We start from the raw sequence: 15,021 nt of genomic DNA on the forward strand, positions 1-15,021 counted from the left end.
TACCCCTAAGCAGAAGAGCGCAAGCTCTGCAACAAGAGATAAAGTCGCAACAAAGAAAACAACCGCTAAAGCGACTCAATCTAGCCCAGTCCCAGCAGATCCAACAACTCCATCAAAAACACTCATAGTGTCAGATGAAATGGAGTACAATATTGTTGATGACATGAAAAAGACTAGGGCTAATATTACCCTCTATGAATTGAGCAAATTGAAGCATCATCAGAAGATAATGATGAAAGAATTACATGCCGTATCTATTGCACCTTTTCCTACCGCTGTACTCTCCCAATCTTCCCACAACACGGGAAGACCTCCAACTAACGCGATCAATAAGATTGATCCAAATGATATCGCCTTGATTGGAGGAAGATCAAGATCTCACACTCCCCCGTTTCTTCTTACTTATGAAATTTTCAATAAAAATGTGCACAATTGTTTGGTAGATTCCGGTGCTTCATCGAATATTTTACCCAGATCAATATGTGCCAAGTTGAATGTTCAACCACAAAAATCCGCAGTGCGCATAGTTCAGCTTGATCGATCTCAAGTCGAAGTGATTGGCGAACTTAATCAAGTAACCATAAGATTGTCATCCAACCCGAAGGTATGTCAGGTTATTGACATTCTAGTGGCTGATATCCCAGAATTCTATGGCTTAATTCTTAGCAGGGATTGGTCCGAGAAACTCCATGGATACTTTGCAACTGACTGGTCGCACATGTGGTTACCCTACAATGGTAAACCGAATCAAATAAAGGTTGAACGAGAGTTACACCAGAAGTACATAGTAACGGAATTAGAGGGAGAAAATGAAGCAGTATCGTATAACAGCAGTATCATAGGCAATTACTCGGTAGATTCTTTTCTCGGTAATTTCAATGCTCACACATCACCTTACTTAGAAAATTCAGTTTTGTCCCAAGTCGAAATTTTTTCCCAAACTGATAATTCAAGGTGTGTTAATTTTGTAGATAAACCTGTAAATACATCTTTGTTTTGGAAATTATATTTTGATGGCTCTAAATCTAACGAAGGAGCAGGAGCAGGATGCGTTCTGATTAGTCCAGAAGGAGATAAAACCATGCTCACATGCAGACTCGAATTCGATTGCACAAACAATACAGCAGAATACGAGGCCTTGGTGCAAGGCCTATACAAAGCAATCGGGTTGAACGTCAAGTATCTTCAAGTCTTCGGAGACTCTGAGATTGTCGTCAAACAGGTACGTAACACTATACATTGCCTATCAGGTCATTTAAAACACTATCAATCTTTAGTACAAGATCTGACTGAGCATTTCATAACATTCAATATTTCGTCAATCCCGAGACTCCAAAACGCAAGTGCAGACCTTTTAGCTAATGTAGCCTCTAGGCTTATTCCCTCCGAAGATTTTAGTCCCGATAGATTCTCAATAGAATTAATCTTTAGACCATCCATCCCTGACAACATTACAAATTGGAGAGTATTCAATGACGATCCTGATATTGTAAATTTCCTCACTTCTGAAGGATCCTACTCCAATCAGATAATTGACGAAGACCATCATGATCGACAAATACAACAAAATAGCACTGATAATTCTATACCTAAATCGGTGGTTAAGTTGGAAGACTTATATGATTTGAAAAGTCGGTTTAAAAGGTCCACCAATTCAAAGCTCTACAGCCCAACTCTGAACTATGAATTAGTGAACCTAGGAACCGATGATAAACCACAAAACGTTAATCTAGGCCTTGGCCTAGCCCCTGAAGAAAAACTAGCGTATATTCGTCTTTTGAGACAATACAAAAATGTTTTTGCCTGGAATTACGACGAGCTGAAAACATACGACACTTCCATCATTCAGCATACTATTCCTATGATCGACAACGAAAAACCTGTCCAACAGAAACTGAGAAAGATCCACCCCAATTTAGAAAATCAGATAAAAACCGAGCTAAATAAGTTATTAAAAGCCAGAATAATTTTCCCCGTCAGACATTCCAAATGGGTCTCCAATATGGTACCTGTTAGAAAGAAAAACGGAGATATTAGAATCTGTATCGATTTTCGGAATCTCAACAAAGCCTCTCAAAAAGACAATTTTCCTCTCCCACCTATGGAACAGATATTACAGGCAGTAGCAGGCTCAGAACTGATGTCTTTCTTGGATGGATTTTCAGGATATAATCTAGTGCTGGTACATCCCGATGATCAGTTGAAAACCACATTCAGAACTAAATGGGGCACATACACATATCGGAAGATGCCATTTGGTTTGATTAATGCCGGCGCTACATTTCAGAGAGCCATGGACATCGCATTCAAGGGTTTAGTCAATAAATCCGTAGTAATTTATTTGGATGATATAACAGTGTACTCCAAGAAGCGAAGCGACCATCTCAGAGACTTAAAACAAATCTTTCAACGATGTTTAAGGTATGGGATTTCACTTAACCCAAAGAAATCTTTTTTCGCATTAAGTGAAGGAAAACTTCTAGGATTCATAGTGTCAAAATCTGGTATTCACATTGAGCCTGACAGAATCAAAGAAATTTCTGAAATATCCCTACCTCATAATAAAAAAGCCATGCAATCTTTCCTTGGTCAAATCAATTTTGTAAAGAGATTTGTCCCAGATTTTTCACGAATTGTGTCTCCTTTGCAAACCATGATTAAAAAGAATTCAAATTTTAAATGGGGTCAAGATGAACATGAAGCATTCAACCTGATCAAACAAGCTATTATTAATGCTCCATCTTTAGCGACCCCGAATTTTTCAGAATTTTTTATTTTATACACATTTGCCTCAGAGAAGTCATATGCTGCGATTCTAACTCAAGCAAATCAAGAAAAAGCGGAAGCTCCAATTGCATTTTTTAGCTCGAATTTACAAGGTGCTGAACTCAATTATTCAGACGTGGAGAAACAGGCCTATGCTGTTTTCAAAGCAGTCAAATATTTCAGACCTTTCTTACTTAAAACCCATACTAAGATCATAGTACCGTTTCCAGCGGTAAGAAATCTTCTAGTACAGAAGGATGTAGGTGAGAAAAGAGCAAATTCGATCACTGCTTTATAGGAATACGACCTTGAGATCAAACCAACGAACATTGTAAGAGGTCAAGGCTTCTGCAAAATGTTGGCTGGAGCATCGCAAATTCTTGAAGTTCCATCTGAAGAGGTACAAATGTATGAGGTAAGCCTAAACGATGCAGAATCATTGTACGCTGATATCATTTATTATCTTAAGAATGGGTATGCTCCATCACACCTGGATCACACTAAGGAAAGAGCTCTGAGATTGAAAGCTAAACAATATCGGCTCATAAATGATATTCTTTTTAGAAAAAATTATGATTCTGTTCTTCTTAGATGTCTTGAAAAAACTGAAGCTGAAAAAGTTTTGCAGGAACTCCACGATGGACCAGCGGGCGGACACTACGCTGGAGATGCTACCGCACATAAGATCTTACGTGCAGGATATTACTGGCCTACGCTGTTCAAAGACTCACACAGTTACGTGAGAAAATGTCAAGTCTGCCAAACTACTGCTGGGAGACAAAAGAAACCGTCCATGCCACTACAACCGGTAAACATCGAGCAACCATTCAGTCAGTGGGGCTTGGACATAATAGGTGAGATCGTTCCTCACTCTTCTAAGCAGCATAGATACATCCTCACGGCAACAGATTATTTTACTAAATGGGTAGAAGCAGTTCCTCTCAAGACAGCTAATTCTGAAAACATCATTGAATTCATAGATCAATTTATAATCACTAGGTTTGGATTGCCAATGGCTTTAATGTTTGATAATGCATCATACTTTTCTGGGAATGCAATGACTGAGTTTGCACTTAAAAGAGGGTTCAAACTGAAATATTCGTCCAACTACTATCCGCAAGGTAATGGGTTAGCTGAGTCAACAAATAAAAACCTAATCAGGATTATTAAAAGAACAGTTGACCAGAACCAAAAGAATTGGCACAAAGCTTTGGTAAATGCTTTATGGGAAGATAGAATAACGAAGAAAGCTTCAATCGGCACTTCTCCCTTTAATTTAGTTTATGGGAAGGAAGTGGTTCTTCCAACTCACTTAGTCATCCCCTCTTTGTCTTTAGTACAATACATCGATGAAGTATCTACTTCCTCCATACAACTAAGACAAATGGAAATAATTAAATTAGAAGAACAACGAGAACAAGCTAAGAAAACCCATGCTCACCACCAAGTGCTAATAAAATCCTCTTTTGATTCAAGCATAATGACCAGAAAAAATTTTCAGATGGGAGATTTAGTTTTGAAATGGGATAAGGCTCATGAAGAAAAGGGCAAACATACAAAATTTCAAAAGATGTGACTTGGTCCTTTTCAGATTGTTGAAGTCATAGGTCCATCAACGTTTGTGTTGCAGGATTTAGCAGGTAGAAGGGATTCTTTGCCTGTTAATGGACAAATCCTTAAAATATATTTTCCATAGAAGATTATTCTTCTATTTTGTAGAATAGTTTTAGTTTTTCTTTTCTTTTTTTTAATAAAACCAGTTGTAAATAGTTACTACAGGTACTCACGGAAAAGACACCAATTCTCTTTCAGATTTTGAGCTTTTCGCTTGTATAAATAACAAAATTTTTGAAAATCTGATCTTTATTATTGACAGATAGAGTTAAAAACTTTGGCCTAGATACGATACTAGTTTCAACTTCAAAAATTTGATGAAAGCAACCTTTGGCGAAAAATTGTTTTATATCAACACAATGAAAGGTATCAATAATAAAATAAAGATTCTCTGTAAAACCGCTGTTTTCAAACTCTATTATTGTCATCCAGAGCTTTCTTAAGGAAAACAATGATTTCCTCCCTGTTAAAGAAAATCGCAGCATTCAGAGGAACAATCCAAGAAACACTATATCTCAAAGAATAAGAGGTCTCATCACGAGCCGGCTTATCATGATCACAGATATTATAACTCGCTGACTTTGCCAAATACTGTCCATCAAAACAGGGCAATGACTCAAGATCGTTGAAATCAAAAGGCAAGGGGTCTCATCACGAGCCAGCTTGTTCAGCGAAAGTGTAAATCAAGTGAATGACTGTGTCATAATTTGGCTACCAAACCAAGACATTGTTCTTTAAGAATAAAAAAGGAAAAAGTGTCAATGTGGATTTTTCTTTGAAGGTTGTAGATAGCCTTAAGCAGGATAAAGGATCATTGCTGGGTAACAGGTAACCCTGTCGAGGCTATGGACGCCTGCTGGCAGCAGAGGCTCTACCTATGACAAATGAGCATATTTTAAAGCCGGCACACAGAGAAGACTTTATTTTATCTTTAAAAGACCAAGTAATGGCTGATGTAAATACAAGGACAAAGCCTGAGGAAGCAAGCAATTAGAATAGAAAAAGGTTGAAACAAAATATCATTAATAGGATAAGGCATAATGTACTCTATCTTTCCATAACAAAATTTAGACTTATGAAAATTTTTCTATTTTGGAAGTTAAAATTCAATAGAAAAGCAGAGATAACTGGTTCTTCCAGGTGAATCGCCATTGTTGTGGCCACCAACAACCCCCCTCTTTGTTTAGTATTAGCAATAACACTAAGCAAATGGGGACCCTTAATAAAAATTCAAAAACATTTTATAAAACTTTTTGTATTATACTCCTCAAAATTATATCGCATCGCGCAGAGAAGATAAAACATTTCTTTATGAGCATAATAAAAACTGCGAAAAAATGAGATGCGAAATCCATCCCATCGCACACATTAAGAAGCGCTCTTAAATGAAGATCTTAAGAAATCTCCGACAGCCGATATGCGACGTCGCATATTGCAATATCGCATAAGCAGCACACAATGATTTAATGACTCATCGCGATCTGCGATCTGCGATAAACGCGATGCTGCGATCTTGCGATACATACGATCTGCGATCAACGCGATAACGCGATGCTGCGATCTTGCGATACATACGATCTGCGATCAACGCGATAACGCGATGCTGCGCTAAGCTGATCAGGAAACTCTGCGATGACACATCTTGATAATGCGATCCGCGATCTGCGATGCGAGTCGCAGAAATCACCCATCGCAAATTTTCCTCGGCGTAGCATTCAAGAAAAGCTGTCCGTAAAACAAAAATTAGGCGCGCGCCTTAAAGGAAATTAATGAATATATGCTAAAGTGTTAGTGAAGGACAGTTTCGTGTTTTTCGAAGAGTCAGTTCGCTATGGGTGTCATGATTTTATACATTCATAGAGCTTAGAGATTTCATGTCAATCTTTATTATCATTACTCTTTTCCTTTGGGTGAACTGCAAGACAGGAAATAACATGAAGCAATGTGCAGGAAACATCTAAGGAAAAAGGAGAAAGCGTCAATGCTCGGAGAACAGAGAAGAAATGCCTTCATAAACGGATACCTCATGCAACAGAAACGCAGATTCGAGAGTATTACCGAATAGATGTTGATATCAATAGGTGATTCAACACTCAGAGTCAAAAGCTTACAAAAGCAGCATGTTTACAAAAATCCTGAAGCTCGTACCCAGTGAGGGAAAAGGCGCTAAAGGCAGAAAACGCACCAGAAAATCCCGGATCAAAGAACAGAGGCAGTTTTCGATGCGCGATTAGCGCCTGAACAATTTTCTTAGTGATGCGATATTAGCGCCTAGCGCTAATCGCGCATCACTAAGAAAATTGTTCAGAAAGCAAAGTCCCTAACTTGCTTAGTCATTCGCAAGTCCGGAAACCGAAATAGCAAAAGCAGAAGCAGTTTGAGGGAAATCTGGGTTGTTACCAAGTATATACGCAGTAAATTCGCCCATCCAGAAGATGATTCTCAAAAATATCTTCTGGTTTACTAGAAAATGGTGCCAGCGCTTGCCATTTCTATTTTCGTATCTCAAACAAAAGCCGAAGACGACCAGCTGACTCTTCCCAGGCAAATGTTGCATGCTCGCAGCACTAAGGAGCAAATACAGAAATAGTTAGGAATTAGATTCAATTTTTAGAAATAAGTTTGCTTAGATAAAGGGTGGTCATTTAAACCGTATCTGAAATTTATGTAATTAATTTATTTAGTTAGCAGTATTTAAACCCTTCTCATGCATTTGGAGAAGGGTCCATAAATTTGTCAAAAACTTGTCCTCAAAACATGCACTTTTGCACCCTCATAGGAGGTTTTGGTGAATGGATGGATCAAGGTTTATTGATATTTGCATTTGATATCTGCTACTGATGTTGCACTTCTGTACTCTTAGTAGATGTTAGAGCAAGGAGAAATAAATCATTGTTGCTTGAAGCTTATGAGTAGGACCAGTCATAAATGGTACTTTTATCTCTTGACCATTTCTGCTTATATTCTTAAAGTGATATACAGTTTTTAGTTGTTTATATGTTATTGCATGAATGTGTGAGTTACCATTTGGCACTTTTGTACGGTGGAGCCATTTATTTATGTCTGATATATGAATAACTTATTATGCGATATGTTGTTCACAACTGTTTTGCCTAACTTTTTATGCAAAGTGGTTCATCTTAATTGATTTCCATTCTTATGATAGCTGAATGATCTTTATTACCAGTTATTATCTGAAATCTCTTTAGATTGCATAATAGAAGAATTACATCCCGGGTTAGTATAGATTAGATGTGCTGTTTTCATTAGATTACGATAGCATAAATTTAGATTAAAAGTAGCTTAGAACTCTTAGATCAGCATCATTCAACTCTGCACATACACACCCTTAGATTGGGAAACTGGTCCCATTATCCCCAGTCGGACCCGCTATACCAAACGGATAAGGAGCTGCCAACCAAGGTCCGGACCGGGCGGGTATCCCCCTTGTTGTCGACCCGATTTTCGGGGCCTCAACACATTGTTAAATAATTTTTGTGAAATTCCATTTTGCCTCAAAATTCAATTTCTGATATGTGTTCTTTCAATGTTGACTCAACAATTCTTTTTCAAAGTACAATTCTATTTTCTATGAACAAGTGAATTTATATGAAGCATATCTCAATGCTTGGAAACTGTTGATGCAGGTTTGTTGATCGATTTGAAATTTTACTTGTGGAATATTTAGTGAGATGTCAAAAGATAATCATGGGAAGAAACCATCAAGGAAAACAGATGTATTATCATGCTTTCAAAAGGCTCCATCCAAAAATACACATTCTCTTCATGATTCAAGCTCCTTTGAACAATCTGTTACTGAGAGAGAGGTTAACTCTTGTGGAAATGCATTTGATATCCATACGATGGATGAAATAATAGGTTCCTCAAGTGGTCAGGGTGAGATAAATGCAGTTTCAACAGAAATTGGTGATGAAAATGTTAAAGATTTTTCCTTGGAAAGTGACACAATCCATTTGCGGAAAAGGAAAAGAGGCCAGTGGGCCATAGGGAGACGATTCCAAGAAAATTGGGTCTCAAGTTTTCCATTTATTGAAGAAATACCTCCTACAAATGAGAACGAGGTTTTCTGACAAGTTAGATGTATTGCATGTAGTTGGAAAACTCAAAAGGTAGTGAAATTTCAAATGAAGCTAGATACAGTACAAAATCATGCAGGAAAGGTGTATGAAAAGAAAATTGTAAATGGTAAAGAGAAATCTATTGTTAGATGGAAATCTTCTGAGGAATGTCGACATGTTGAATATGCAGAAGAATATAAAAAAAAATTATTAAGTAAGAGGAAACTTGAGGCAGAAAAAGGAACCATCATATCTCTATTTGAAAAGACGATGGAAAGAAGTTTGTTATCCAAGATGATACAATTGAGCATTGTATTTCACATCTTATCTAAAGGTCGTCCTATGACAGATTATCCAGATCACATGAAATTACAATCTTTTCTTCAAGTGCCAAACCTTCCATGTTCTCATTGGTCTATAACTAGTGGTTGGGGATGGGCAGGATATCTAGCTCAAGTAGAAAAGGATGATTTGAAAGAGAAGATTGCAAATGCTAGGTTTTTGGCATTGTCTTTAGATGAGGTTACGGCTATAGATAATACTTCATGGATTTGCATGAGCATTTATATGGTTAATGACCATATTATTCATTCCTATCTATTTGGGATTAATAAGATGAGAGAGACTTCTACAAATGAAAATATTTATGAACTTGTTCTTAATGGATTGAAGGAAAGTGGTATGGATCAATTAATGATTGCAAAAAAGTTGGTATGTGTTGGAGCAGATGGAGCAGCGGTAATGCAAGGACAAAGGAATGGCCTTTGTGTTAGGCTACAACTATCAACTTCATCATATATGCTTAATATTCATTGTATGGCTCATAGGAGGAATCTTGCATTTAAAATAGTAAGCAAGTTTCCATCAGTTTCAAAAGTTGAAGATCTTTTACATGAGACTCATGCATACTTTTCTCGTAGTCCAAAACGATATTTAGAGTTTCAACAATTTGCAGATGGTATTACGGATGGAAGAAAACTACTGAAAGATGTTGATACAAGATGGATCTCATTAAATGGACCAGCTCAAAGACTATTTAGTGAGTTCAAATCTTTGGTAGGGTTGATGTATGAAAATCGCTATAATGTAGACAAAGCTCAAGATATTCTTTCCCGACTAACTAATATAGAGACATTATTGACATTGGCTGGAATTCTTCCTTTGCTACATGAAATGAATTTCCTCGTGAAAATGTCTCAGAATTGCACAATGTATATTGCGGAATACACAAATGTGAGAAAGTCAGCATGTCTTGCATTGGATAATTTGTATATGATGCCATACTCTTTTACTGTTCCAGAGTTTAAAAGTTGGACTGAGATCATCAATATAGAAAATACTGAAAAAAATTTGATGTTTGATGAAAAAGGGATACTATGTATTGCAGTGCATGGATATATGGTTCCCTTTCATTATATTAGTAAGACAGGACGAATCACCAAAGATTGCCCCGTGTCAAGAGACCAATTTGATAATATTGTGATTTCAGTGAGACAAAATTTGATAGAAATTGCAAGATCACTATTATTAGAGATAAGAGAACGATTTCCTCAAGATGAATTGTTGGAGGCCATGTGTGTTGTATACCCTCAATATTGGAACAATTGTCAATGTCCAAGAACTTTAAAAGCTGATTTTCAAAAAAGATTAAAATGTTTAGTAGACCATTTTTGCAAGAAAGTCTCGATACATAGAGAACAAATTGAAGGTATTTTAGATTCATCAAAATTGTATCAACAAGGTGGACGCTTTGCTGAAACAATGTGGAAGCAATATCATTTTTTGGAGAATCCTAATGAAAATGGTGCTATAACAAGATTATGGAATACTTTAAGTGCTAGCCAATACCTGTAAGAAAACATATCAGAATATTTCAAATTAGTAGATTTGTGTCAAACCATGATTTTGGGATCAGTGGAGGATGAGAGAATGTTTAGTGCATTATCATTCTTGAAGTCAAAGTTGAGGAACAAGCTTGATAAACATGTGGATACATGTTTAAGATTATATGTAACAAAGTATAACATTGACAATTTTCCATATGAAAGAGCACTAACTCTTTGGCGATCAGATTGTGATAGAAGGGGAGAAAACAATATAACAAATCTCTCTAATGAACTTGATATAGAACATAATGTTTTGGAGGCTCATAATGACAATTCATTTAGAGAATATCATGTTCACAATTTAGAAAATGAGGACCAAGATGAGAATTGGAAAATTGAAATACCCTAGGACTCTTATTTTGGTATACATGTTCCATTGATCATGCAAAATTACTATATGTCAACTTCAGGTAAAAATAGGTTCTATATTTGTATTTTTCATTATAACATTGCAACAACATTACTTTGATGTGTGTTATTTTAAGATTGACGTTTCATATTTAATCATTACATTGTTTGTTTCTTATCTGTGACAGGAAATAACACTGGATTTGGTGAGGTTGGGACCTATTTCTTTTCACATAGATAGTGTCTCACTATTATTAAATGATAAATAAGAAATTTAACAAGACTTTCAAGTCATTTGTTAGCCATTTCTTGTCAGTCATTTGTCAGCCATATTTTCAAGTCTTTCAGGTACTAAGTTGTTCGGGTCCCCACATGTCCTTAGGACCATTAAGGGATGAGATAACATGAGTCAGTCCAACTCATGCCCTGAATTTACTTTTTACCTATTGATGTAAGTGTTTTGTTACCACTTATCACCAACAAAATTCTACCATAACATAAACCAACTTGAAGACAACACTTCTCATCTTCCTTTTACATAAATGCTCTATGGATATCCCTACTATACTTTCCTGAGACCAATGTCCATTCTTGGTAGGTCTCTCCACCATACCACTAATCACACAATAGACACACAGTAGTAACTACTGCCTTCTATAAATCTCTCTACTCTCAATTATTGGTGTCCCTGTCACACTCGACCAATACAATCTTGCAGGTCTATTTTTTTTATCATATCTTTATTTTGTGTATTTAACTTTATCACCATCCAAGAGTAACGAGTTAGTGTCCTTTGGATTTGATCTTTGATTGGAAATGAAGTTGGATTTGATGAAGTTGGGACCTATTTCTTTTCACATAGACAGTGTCCTAGTATTAAATGATAAATAACTAATTTAAGAAGTCTAACGCTAAGCAACAATGGGCTTATTCAAGTACATGAAATTGCGTTGATGTCTAGCTCTGATATCTTAGAAAATTTTAGCGGTTTGTTTGCTGCTTGTTTAGAGGATTTTGTCAAGTTTGAAATTTTTGGTTTGTTTTGGTCAGATTTTTTTAGTCACTTGACTCATTTCATGCATAGATCGACAGATCTAGTTTTATTTTTATAATTATTGTTGTTTTCTTTATATATTTGGTGGTTTGAGGAAAGATATTTGATTTCCTTTCACTTTGTGGCATGATTTCAGCATCTTCACCTTTTAAAATATAGTAAAATATTATTCTTATTTTATGTTTTCTTGGAAAAGAATTATTGATATTTGGAAAGAGAAATAAGCCCTAGGTAGCTAAGCGAAGAGAAAAATGGTCTATGTACTAGGTTCCTATGCATTCATCATAGGAGACATATTGGCATGAGACCGACATTCCTTTTATGCAATTACACTTTGTCAAGGCGGAGCTGAGTTCGCTGACTTGGGAAGAACACTGACAGTTGATCATAATGCTACGGAGATTATAATGTTGGTTTCAAAAGCAGGATTGTAAAAATTGTTTGCACTAGTTCGTCTTTTGGTCATATTTACTACCAAATTTGTGTCTTGCTGATTTTTTACATTTGTAATGACCTTGTGCAGAGTTGGTTTGAAGAGCCAATGTTAGAGTGAGAAGACTCTCTACAAACCACAAGGACTACATTGTCTTGGAGGGCACTTGATGTTCTTGGTGTTGCTGAGTCTCTTCGCTCGAAGCGTAAATGGATACAATGGTATGGCCATAACATCACTTAATTTGATCCTCTTTACTAATCTCCTAATATCATTTCAATACATCAAATTGTTTTGTTTTCATGGAATTCAGAGATACATCAGTAATGTTATTTTGTCTTGGAAATACTAAATTATTTTGTTTTGATATCACCCAGTTTGAGTTGTTCTTTGCAACTACCACTTGATCCTTTAACAAGCATTTGAAATTCAAAGCGTAATAAAGCTCTTTTAGTTTTTTTCCAGAAGAAGATTGCTACAAGCCAATGAATATTATTGTGATTAAACTAGATGTTGCACTTGGTACCATAGGCCTTGTAAAAGGGTTGTACTCCATTTCAGTCTATGGCAGTAGACTGATTTCTAACTGCTCCATGTACCCACATATGATATAATATTTTTCATTTTTGGCTCGCTGAATATACAAAGAGAAAATTGCTTAACAATATTGCTTAATTTGATAATAGTTTTACTTTTATCTGATACAAGAGTGGAGGTAGTCTTATATTTTACCTATTTCTCAGTAGTTGTTCTCCTTTGGCAACAACATCATCCTTCAACAAATACATTCCAGCTTGTACAGAGGAAATTTGATGTTTAGTAGAGGGCCCATAAGAGATCCTCTAATGGAGGCACAGTAGTTTAGTAGGATCACTAGATGAGGCACATGTATGAATGTATTGTCTTCAATTAGGAAGGCACAGTTACCCATCCAGAGGAGGGCATGCATGAATTTCTATTTTGTGAATGGTGCAGTTTTCTAAGTGTGTTGGGTGCATGAGTTCATGCGTTCAGTCTACCCTACTAGGTCTTGTATTTGAAGTAGTGTTATCCACATGTGATGGTGATATCCACTAGGTTCATTAGGGTTAGGGATATCCGATGAAGCCAGATTCAATGGTTCAAGTCCTATAAAAGCTATATTGACGAATTACAAAGAAATGATTGGACACACATCTCACTCAAAAACGATGACTCAAAATCCCTATGGAACCCTGAGATATGTTGTTATGGATAGTGCTTACCTAAGACTTTATACCTCTACAACTTTAGCCAAGTTCTGTAGGGGGGAATTATAATTTCTCCTAGTGTTAATTCCCCCTACTACTCAACCTCATGGAAGATCTGCTCAGATAGTGGAGCGTGAGGCTTGAGGTGGGGTGAGGTGCTTTTTATGCACACATGTGAACCCTTAAAAATGTCATTCCTAGGCTAGGGTGGAATGATGTATCTAGAATAGGTTTCTTGCTAGTTTTACACACTTACCTCATGTTGTTCTCAGCCCGAGCTACCATTCTAATTCAAACAAGAATCTCCCACATATATTTCATTGCATGTATATCCTAATATTGGAAGGTTAACACTCCTCACAACCACCCAGTCTAGCCCCAATTTACAATTTCTTTTTGGGAATATATATCCTGGCACTTCCTCTCATTCTGAGGATGGTATCCAGGGTAAACCCAAATTATTTGGGGTACGGGGCAATCAACAATACATTCATTAAGAGGTCAACATGTCACTTGTGAGAATTGGTCCTGGGTGTGGAGGGATAACATTCCCCCTCAATTGCTTGGGCTAGACCCAATTGACTAAAATGCTTTTTGCAAAATATATCCTAAGAAAACCTAGGGAACTTTGCCTCATTCTGAGGATGGCACCCAGGCTTAAGAAAATTCCTTAGGGCCAAAGGCCATATCAACATGTCATTGGTGGGAATAGAACCATTGTAGGGAGGATAAAAATCATTCCACCTAACCAGTGGAGCTAGACCCAATTGACATCAGATGTGTTTGCAGTTAGACAAAGGTGTAGGAATTTTGGAAATGAGTTTTTTGGTGTTTTTGGACGCATCACTGCTTGTAGTGCTCAGGAGCACGAGTATTTCAAAGATCTAGGTTTTGTACCCTGACCTATATGTTAGCTATGGGGATAAAAATATTATTGGCCTGTTGTAGCATAGCCTGCATCATCTCACCAGTGAGTTTCTCTTTGGATACTAGTAAAATAGATGGAAACCTATATAAGTAACATGATCAAGTATACCATGTTTTAAAAAAAAATATTTTGCCACATTTGCTAAGGATTTTCACCATTGGTGTAGCTGGATTGTGGTGGCTCTAGTTCTTCAAGACTATTGAACAAAACTTTTTTTGGAAATTAAGATGTTTACGATTGTCAAATATGACTGATCATTTGAAATTCTTTGCCATTTATTGTTACTGATAGGGTATTTTATAATATTGTGCAATATGGTTTTCTATGCTTTATAGTGTGAGTATTTACTTGTTATGTTGATGTGTAGAGGATATGATATTCAAGTGGTTTTTATGCTGGTTTTGATGATAACATCTCAATGGTGATGGAACCCTTGCTTTGAATCATGCAAGGTTCTAATGGTGAACTGTGAAAGAGAATGCTTATTTTGGATTCTAACCACGAAAATTTTCTCAAAAGTCTAGCCCATAGAAAAAGGTGAAATTTTGTATATAAATGATGTTTGTTTCTGAGCAAGAAGTCTTGTTAAAATTTGCAATATGATATATACTAGTGACTATGTTTTTGAAGCATGTTTTTTGATTGTGAGGCATAGTTTTTTTCCAGTTATATTTCAAAATTTAA

This window comes from Pinus tabuliformis, chromosome 2_2, assembly GCF_031772625.1.
Source record: "Pinus tabuliformis cultivar Carrire ecotype Pingquan chromosome 2_2, CPIR1, whole genome shotgun sequence".
In the NCBI taxonomy this organism is placed as follows: Eukaryota; Viridiplantae; Streptophyta; class Pinopsida; order Pinales; family Pinaceae; genus Pinus; species Pinus tabuliformis.